This window comes from Panthera uncia, chromosome B4 (assembly GCF_023721935.1).
Source record: "Panthera uncia isolate 11264 chromosome B4, Puncia_PCG_1.0, whole genome shotgun sequence".
Taxonomy (NCBI): Eukaryota; Metazoa; Chordata; class Mammalia; order Carnivora; family Felidae; genus Panthera; species Panthera uncia.
In genome coordinates, this window is record NC_064809.1 from 76,646,243 (window position 1) to 76,655,463 (window position 9,221).

A 9,221-nucleotide genomic window follows, 5' to 3' on the forward strand; every position below is an offset into this window, starting at 1 on the left:
CACTAGGGAAGAAATGAGTCATCGTATCTGTTGATACAGGCTGAAGGCTGCCACAAACACATACCTGCAGGAGCTTCTAATCTCATCAGGAACATGTTGAGAATCTGTCGGCCTGTTATAACGGCGAACCACCCCGTTGCAAGCAGCAGGGACTACTGTGGTTTCTCTAAGCGCCAGCCCAAAGTTTCCTTGAGGGCCAGGGGAACAGAAAATGGAATCCCACGGCTATGGATTGTCCTGCCAGATAGGCCAGGCGGAGCAGATTTGGGGTGGGGGGGGCAGGCATAGCTGTCTGCCACAGTCACTTTAGACAGGACCCCTGCAAGCCCCCTCTGCTGTGCTTGTCCAGGGGGGCTGTGGCACCGCATGGAGCAGAGGGGGTCTGCTTAGGCTTAGCAAGTGTGTGTCTTAAACCACACCCTTCCTTTTGGCCGCAGACCTGAGTGGGATCACCTCTCGGCCTCCTCTAAATAGAAGCAGGACTCTGAGTCAGCACAGCACTGGGTGATTAAGAGCTGGGGCAGGGTGGGGGGCACCCCTGGGCTGGGGCTGGAAGTCGGGGATGGACTGAGAGCCTCAGGGCTGAGGGGCTACATTCGCAGGAGTAAAGGAAGGAGGACCCAGCCCAGGCTCAAGAATCTCTAGTTCGCTACAGGGAAGCCGGAGCTGTGGGAAAATAACTCTGAGCTGCTGGGAATCAGCTAAGATGTGCTCGTTCACCAGAGGGCTGTGATGAGCAAGCAGTGGACAGGTAAATCCAGACAGACAGACCGATGGCCAGAGCTCGCCTCACAGGTCTTGGGCAATGAGGTTTGGGTTGCCTCCCCTGCCTGGAGAATTCCTGAGACTCTCAGAGATTAATTTTACTGAGCTCGCCAATTTCATACATTGTTGCCTCTTGGGGAACGGATGTGAATGTCTTGGGGACCCGGAGACATACTGGGGGACTACTCCCAGCAGCTGATAGATCAGGCCCAAGCGGACAGTGGGTGTCTGGGGAGATCACCATCAGGGTATGCACCCACCCCCACCCCCACCCCGCCCCACACAGGTTCTGGGTACAGTCTCCGCTGCCCTCAGGGCAGCCCCACCCTTCCTGAGACACTGGAGCATTCTCTTCTCCCCATCCCTCCTCCTCTGGGCTTTGTTGAGGAAAAAGAAGGCCTCGGTGGAACAGGAATGCATTCTGGCCAGTCTGAGAATCTCTAGAGTGTGCCAACCTCGGATTCAATGCCAGGGACCAAGGGTGTGTGGGTGGCGAGTAACTGTGGCAGGGAGAGTTTGGGTGCCTGACTTGGGGTGGGGGAGGGTGGGGAAAGCAGCACTTTTCGGTCCAAGCTTTGTGGGAGCCCTCCCCTAAGCAGGTAGGCAACCCCTCCTGCTGTGCCAGACCCGGAAAGCTATAAATAAGGGGGGAGCCAGGCACCAGGAGCAGCTCAGTGTGGGAGAGTCCCAGGCCGGCTAGCATTTCACCGTGGCAGGAAGAGAGGGATTACGCGGAGCTCACCAAGCTTCTCTGCTGGGCACCCACAGAGCGAGTTACCAAGTATTGGCAGCACACGTCTCTTAGCTTTTCCCATCAGCAGACGACGAGTACAGGGCTAAATGCGTCGTAGTGGATGGCCCTGTTGGCCTCCCTGCAGAGGGAGGCAGAACACACTAGCCTCCATCATGGAGGTGTGAGGGGACGTCACATCTGGGCAGCATTTCCTAAACAGGACATGCCCCACAGAGCGGGCAGGGAGAAGCATAAGTCCAGGTGTCCACGGGCAAGGACTAGGCTAAATCCCACGATTCCAGCCCAGGGCCCCATCCGTGGAGCCCCACCGCAATGTGGAAGAGACAATGTGAGGAGTAGAACATACATGGAACAGAAGATGGTTTGCACACACCCTCGAGGTCTCCCCAAGCTGGACACTCCCCAGGGTTAGGGAACACACCTGGCTCACCTTCACCTTGCCACACACGATCTGCCCAGCCTTACACACTGGAGGTGCTCAGCAAACAGTTTTTGAATGGAACTGACAGGCATAAGGCATCTCCTCCTTCCACTCCTTCCCCAGATCTTTGTGTGAGGCTCTCCCTTGCCCCGTGCCAAGTCCCAGAGTCCTGTCCATCTGCGTCTATCCCCAGGTCCATGTTCAGAAGGTGGGTCTCTTGTCCCCTTCAGCCTCTGAGGACAGAGCTCATGACTCTTCATCCCATGGACTTTGCTCCATTCCTGTCCCACCACCCCAGCCCTGAGAGCACCTGAGCTCACTAGCAGCCCCTGTGCCCTGCCCCAGCCTCCACGTCCCCCTCTGGGAGAAAGAGAAAGTTGCAGTGTCCTTCTTGCCTTTGCTTTTGCAGACTTTCTATCCCATGCCTGTTCAGCACAAAAAGTGGGGAGCCATAGTTGGGGCATGAATCATCCTATTCACTGGGCAGTGTTTGGCAGCCCCATCTGGGAGCGCAGAACCAGATCCGGCGGGATGGGGACTTCGTGCCAGCCCCAGCACCTCCTCACAAAGCCCTGCCTCAGGGAGGAACTGAGGGAAGAATTTTCCTGCCTCCACCCAAAGTCAGCGGAATCCTGCCTGCACCCCAACTGTGGGTCCCAGCTTTGATCTCAGCTGGATTCTCAGGATTGCAGGGCCATAGAGGACTGGGGAGCCCAACACCCCACCCCTCCCTCCTGTGGCCACGTGTGCCCGCACTTCCTCATGCTGCTGCAAGCGCCACCCCACCTCTCAGGGACTGTCACCCCCCACATCTGCAAACAGACCTGGGTAGGGATGCGAATGTCCACAAGCAAGCGCTCCATCTTGGCTCAGGTGGGTTTTGGAGGTAGGGCCCTGTTGCTGTTATTTGGGTCATGGTGACGAGTGGGCCCTTGGGGTTGACTCTTCCTGTGCAAGGGTTTCACACAAATTGTGAGCTGCAGCATGGGTGGAGAAGCCTGTGCGCCCACTGTGGGCCCCGTTTTGGTCCTCAGGCAGCCCTGGAACTGCTGGGACCCTGGACATCCGGGCCCAGCCTTGCACTGCAGTTCCCCCCGCGATGCTGGGAGAAAGCAGGGTCTGCACAGGGAGTAGGAAGGGGACTGCATGAGCTGGAGCTGTGATTGCGAGCTGGCTGGGGTTGGCAGGAAGGGTGGGGCAGACATGCAGGGGGCCCTGGGGAGCAGGCGATGGGCGCCTGTGGGACTGAGCTCTGAGCTGCCCTCCGACAGGCCCCTGCAAGCCTGGGGAATGCTCTTTGCTCATTTGAAGGGTGTTTTGCCAATGGCATACCAAAGCCTTTGAAAATCCCCCTGGGTTGATTGAAACTCTGGGCTGGAAATCAACAAATACTTTAATTAGTCAGAGGGACTTAAAAAGGATATACAGCAAAACGCTCTGTGCTTTGCTTTCTCATGGAGGGTGGTTTTATTTTTTATTTTTTTAAATAAACACTTCTGTAGGCCTTCCCACATGCAAGGCACTGTCCTACGAACTTGGCATCTGTACATCTGAAATGGTGAAGAAGCAAAGAAGGGCTTTCACCACTTTCTTGGCATTTGCTTTGGTCCTTACACGTGGGTGTGAGTGTGCCTGGTACTCTGGAAAACCGCAGTAACTTCTCTATGGAGGAGAGGCAGGGACACGACTCGCTGATAGCAGGCTTCTCTCCTGACTGGGTCCGAGACTGCAAGGAGACTCTCTTGCATCCCTAACCTGCCCTGTCCCTTTTCTCCCTGCTCTTTCCTACACGCACCCCCCCCCTCCGCCTCCACAGCTGCCAGGAGGGGAGGGAAGGCAGAGACAGAGGCTGGAGCTGTCCTCTGGAGGTTCTGCCTGGTACACTGCCTCCTCGTCCTGCCCTAGGGCAAGGTATGGGGACAGAGTTTGGTTTCCATTTGCCACCCCCAGCCCCCCACCGCCGCTCCCAGCTGTGACCTAGCTAGCTATAATCATATGGAGTGAGTGGGCCCAGACAATGAGGTTGGGGAAGAGGGAGAAGAAAACCCAGGGCCATCTCAGGAAACACTGGGTGTTGGGACATTCCTGGAGGCACACCGATTCCTGCCCAGCCCAGCCATACCCTCTGCATGTTCATAGATCCTGTCTTCACACCCCATAGGCACACAAACTGTGGGCCTTGCTCACCACCCGCTGGGACTGACAGTCACTGTTGAGTGCTCATGAAAAGAGGTTAGCTTTTTCCAAGAGAGACACAGTGTCCCAGGCAACTGGGAAAACACTTGTACCAACCATTTACTAATTTCTTCATTCACCACAAGTGCTTTGAGCAGTTGTGGGGGACCATGCACTGGGCTGCCACCGTGGGGGTGCAGCAGTGAAGAGGACAGGCCCGTGGGGGAGACCCAGGGTCTGAGGACAAGGCTGGGTCTCCCCAATCTCCTTGCCAGGCTGAGGACGGTGACCTATATCATCGCCTGGGGACAGTGGGTGGTCGTCAAGGGCTGGAGGGAGACTAGCCTGTGAGCCAAAGTCAGTGCCAAGGCCCTTTTAGCCGCAGGCTTGGTCCCTCCAGGCTGTGGGTGCCAGTGCCAGATGGAGAGAGGAGCAATTGATGGAAACCCCTTTCTTCCTGCCCCTCTCCCATCCCTCTTCCCACCAATAGAAGGATTGAGAATCACATGTGAGCGTTGGCCTGTGTCTAAACCACATCATGCCCTCAGCTGGCTGTCTCCTCAAATCCATACCCTCTGGAGGAGTTGCCAAGGGCTCCTTTGTCCCTCATCCCACCCAGTCTCTGGGTTCCTGTGGTCATTCAGCCTCAACTCTGCTGTCCAGTCAGGTGGATCCATTCACACCCCTACCCCAGGGCCCGGCTTTCATGCTAAGAGGGGCTGTTACACTGAGTGTTGCCTCTATCTTTGTCTCTGTCTCTCTGTCTCTGTCTCAGACTCTGTCTTGGTTTCTCTGCCACAAAACACGAGGCAAAGACCCAGAGGCCTCTCAGGCAGTCTGTTCCAAATGGGTGTCTGACAATGGCTAGCTGGGTGCCTCTCTGAAATTGGACTTTCCATGATCCCCAAACAACCCAGAACATGGGCTGAGTCAGTGCCCAGGGTACGTTTTGTGGTGTGGTAGAAGACAGTAACAACAGGCACACTTATATAGCACTGGCTGAAGGCCAAGCACAGTTCTAGATGTAGTAACTCATTTAATTCTTACACCCTCATTAGGTGGGCCTATTATTGTCCTCATTTTACAAATGAGGAAATTGAGGCCCAGAGAGGTTAAGTAGCTGGTAAGTGACAGAGCCTAGATAAGAACCCAGGCAGATATGACTCCAAAAGCCCTTGTCTTCACCATTATGGACATTCAGGTTGTTGGCTCATGACCCCGACTTGACCTGAGGAGGCCTTCGGCAGTGGCTCTGGTCTCCAGCCAGCCTGTGAGGGCAGCAAACACAGGGGGCCTTAGATGCCATTCAGCAGTCAGCATGTGTCAGTATCCTGCAGCAGTCTTGGGGGAGAGGAGACTCTAACCTTGACTAGGGATAGAAGGGTGGATCCTTGTGGATACCCCTCCCCTCTCTGGACTGCCAGAACCTGGGGTGAGGCAGCTGGGACTCTGGGGCAAGACTGCAGTGGATTGGGGTCATCCTATACCATGTCCCTGGGGAGATGAATCTTAGGGATTACCTACTATCACTCCTCTCCCTATGTCCCTGGCACCAGACATGGGGCAAAGGCCCAGATATCTCTGCAGCAGCCTATCCCAGATGGCTGAGTTGTGTCTGAAAACCACTTATCCAATGCTGCATGTGTGGCCCAGTGTCTTTGTTCGGGCTTCAGCTTTTCCTTCTATTGCTCATCTTTCCCACCCTTGAAGCTCCCTACACCAGGATACCAAAACAGGGCCCCCCAGAACTTTGCTCTGGATGAGCAGAGGCCACAAAGAGGAGCGGATAAGAGGGAACGACCCAGCCTGAGGGTTATTTGGCATTTTTGAGTCTTTGGGATGGGCTGGGCTACCAAGTGGACTCATAGGGAGTAGACCAGCTCCTTCAATGGGACCACCCTACTCAGAAAAGAGATGAACCCCATCTCACTCGGATATGTGGCCTCATTTCTTTTGGTGACATTGGGTCTGATTTCCTCCAGCTCTTCTTTGAAATAAATAGCTATCAGAGTCTCACGGTGTGCCTGAACTTGTGCTAAGATTGAACGTGCATTGTTTTATTTACTACTTGTGTTACCATGGGTAATAAGGCTATTATCATCCCTGTTTTCTGAACCTCAGAAACTAATTGTGTCTTGTCTAAGGTCATACAGCTAGTAAGTGTCAAACCTGAGATTGGATCCCCAGTCTGGCTGTTCCTAGAGCCCATGTTCTCAACCAGCACACAAGCCAAGCACCTGAGGAGCCAAACACCTCCGTGATCTCCATCAGCAGCCCACACACCAAAGCCTCCTCAAATAAACATACCACCTAAATGAAAACAGCGTGCTTCTCTGCACACCAGCTCTGAGACCAGTCTGCTGTGCCATTACCTCTTTCCAATCAGATCACAGTCTTTAAGCCCCAAGCCCTGCTCATGCAGAAATTCTCGAAGCATCACTAGGGCCATCAACACCATGATACCCCCACAGGTGGGACTTCCTGACTCTTTGTATCTATGAGGCCTGAGTGTTCTCCACTTATCCATCAGCCTTCCCAGACAGGGTATGTGCCAAGGAGTGAACAAAAGCTCCATTCACGATGACCCCTCCTCCCCCACCATGCCCTACTTTTCTCCTCAGCAGTCCAGGAACCCAACCGGTTTGAGTCTGCCCTAAGGGTTTGTCCCACCCATCGACCTCCTTACTCTCCAGATCTCCTTGGAAAGGGCAGCCTCACCATTCAGGGCTAAGGAGACACTCGGTGGCAATCGATGCTTCACTGCCAAAATGTCATGACCTATCCAGCCTCTTGGGCAGTCCCCAGCTTCCAGCTGACCTGGGCATCCCCGAGGGCTGGGGCCCCTCACTCTGGCACCAGCCATGGCCTCCTGCAGGTTGGCACGCTGCCTTCCACAGAGAACAATAACGTGTTATGGTCTGCAAGACCTCAGACATAACATGGCTCCATTGTTCTGAATCTGGAAAATGATCTCACATTATTAACCCTGAGAATCAAGTTATCCCCAGTCACTTGGTAAAATGTTGCCTTCCTTTGCTCAAGAACACACAGAAGCTTTCTAATGACTTTGTTCTTGCCTCCTTATTCCTCTGATCCCCCTACCTCATCATCCCTACTACCATCTGTGGTGGGCTCAGGTTATGCTATATGGCAAAGAAAATTAAATTAAATTAAAGCTGCAGAAAAAAATAAGCCTGTTAATCAGCTGCCCTTAAAATTGGGAAATTACCCTACGTTATCTAGGTGGGCTCAACATAATCCCAAGGGTCCCTAAATGTGGAGGAAGGAGGTAGAGGGGAGGTCTGAGTGACGTCAGGCAAGAAGAGCCTGACCACTGTTGTCAACTGTGAAGAAGAGAGAACAGAACCTGTGAGCCAAGGAAGGTAGGTTGTCTCCAAAAGCTGCAAAATGCAAGGAAGTGAATTCTGCCCTAGAGCCTCCAGAAGAAACGCAGCCCTGCCCACACCTTGATTTTAGCCCAGTGATACCCCTTTCCAACTCTAACCTCCAGAACTGTGAGATAATAAGTTTGTGTTATTTCCACCAATGAGTTTCTGATAATTTGTTACAACAACAACAACAACAGGAAACAAATACACTGTCTATATCCAGATCAGCTTTGGCCAAGGAACCTACTCTTTGTCCTCCACACCACACCCAGGTAACCCTCTCCTCCACCTAGTCCTGCCTATCCCTCCCGCTTCCCGGGTTCCGCTCCTCACAGCCCACCTCCAAAAGTGTCCATGGCAGAGAGGACCACCTTAGGTCTCATGTCTTTGCCCTCTCCATATGTTGTGCCACCAGGAACAATGTCCACGGAGCAACAGTGAACAGGCTACATTCAGCATCCACTGTGGTTCCTCTGCCAAATACATGTTTTTTTCTGCTCCAGGGTTTGTATGCATTCTAGGGTTTTGTCCACTGCTCTCAGGTGAAGAGTTCACTCTGGATGGGTCCCTGTGTCTATCTTCCTCAGTACTGACTTTCCCTCCCAATCCCTCCACATTTCCTTGCCCCGAGGTATAGCAGGAGCAGTGCTGGTTCTTGACAGTTGCAGGTTCTCATTCATTGGCTGAGGGTAGGAAGAACCTGGGCTGAATTAGACCCATCCTTTGGTTACTATTTGATTGAGTGTGAACCATGAAGTTCATGTCTGCTCCATCCTGGAGCCTGGCCTCTGGTAGGGGAGAGGAAGGGAAGCAGTGGGCAGTGGGGTGGGGTGGGGGGCAAGGTTGCTTGGTAAAGAGCACTCCACTTTGCCAGGTTGTTTTCAGGGGATTGGTCTTTGGTCTTGGCAGTTCAGTGGCCTCATTTCCTGGTCACCTGACTTCACCCATTGCAGCTTTTGTTCACCTTGGGTTCTCACCCCATCAACTGCCACCAGCTATAGGTCGTCACGCTGGTGTGGCCAACAAAGGCAAGGTGGGAATTCATAGGCAAGAGTCTCTGACAGTTGGTGAGGAATGTATCTGTCCTGGAATGTGACATCACAACTGATGTCCTCCCTGAGGACCTTGGCCTGCTGGACAAATGCTGACATTTACCAATGGTCCAGTTCCTTATGAGGGAGGCAAGGAAAATGGCCCCACTCTTTCCCAGACAGTCCCCAGAGGGACATTCCCCAAACAGAATGGGTTCTGTCAATCTTCCCAAAGCCCCATAGTCTTCTTAGTTGGCAGAAAACAGAGAGTACCCTTTGTATTAGGATTTGGATGAAGATTCTACTCCTTGAGAATGGGGCATGCCTAATAGGTTTATCTCATAATGACCTCAGCTGGGAGTGCAAGCTACAGACTGTCCTTCACCTGAAAATAGCTCTGGCTCCTTAGGAATTCTGCCCTCCCCATCACCTTGCACCCTCTTGAGGATTCCACAGCCTGTGTGCTCTCCACATTCCTCCAGGGAGACGAGTGTGGCTGGCTCACAGCTCTCCCACTGATGGGGGACAGCCTCAGATGGAAGTAGAAGGAACAGAGTAAGTGATGTCTTGGGTTTTCTCCCTGAGGAAACCCATGCAGCATGAGTGTCCTACCACCCAAACATGGGGTTCAGATTGCCAAACTGGGCCCCACCTCATGAGTCAGTTGGGCAGACACCTCCAAAGGC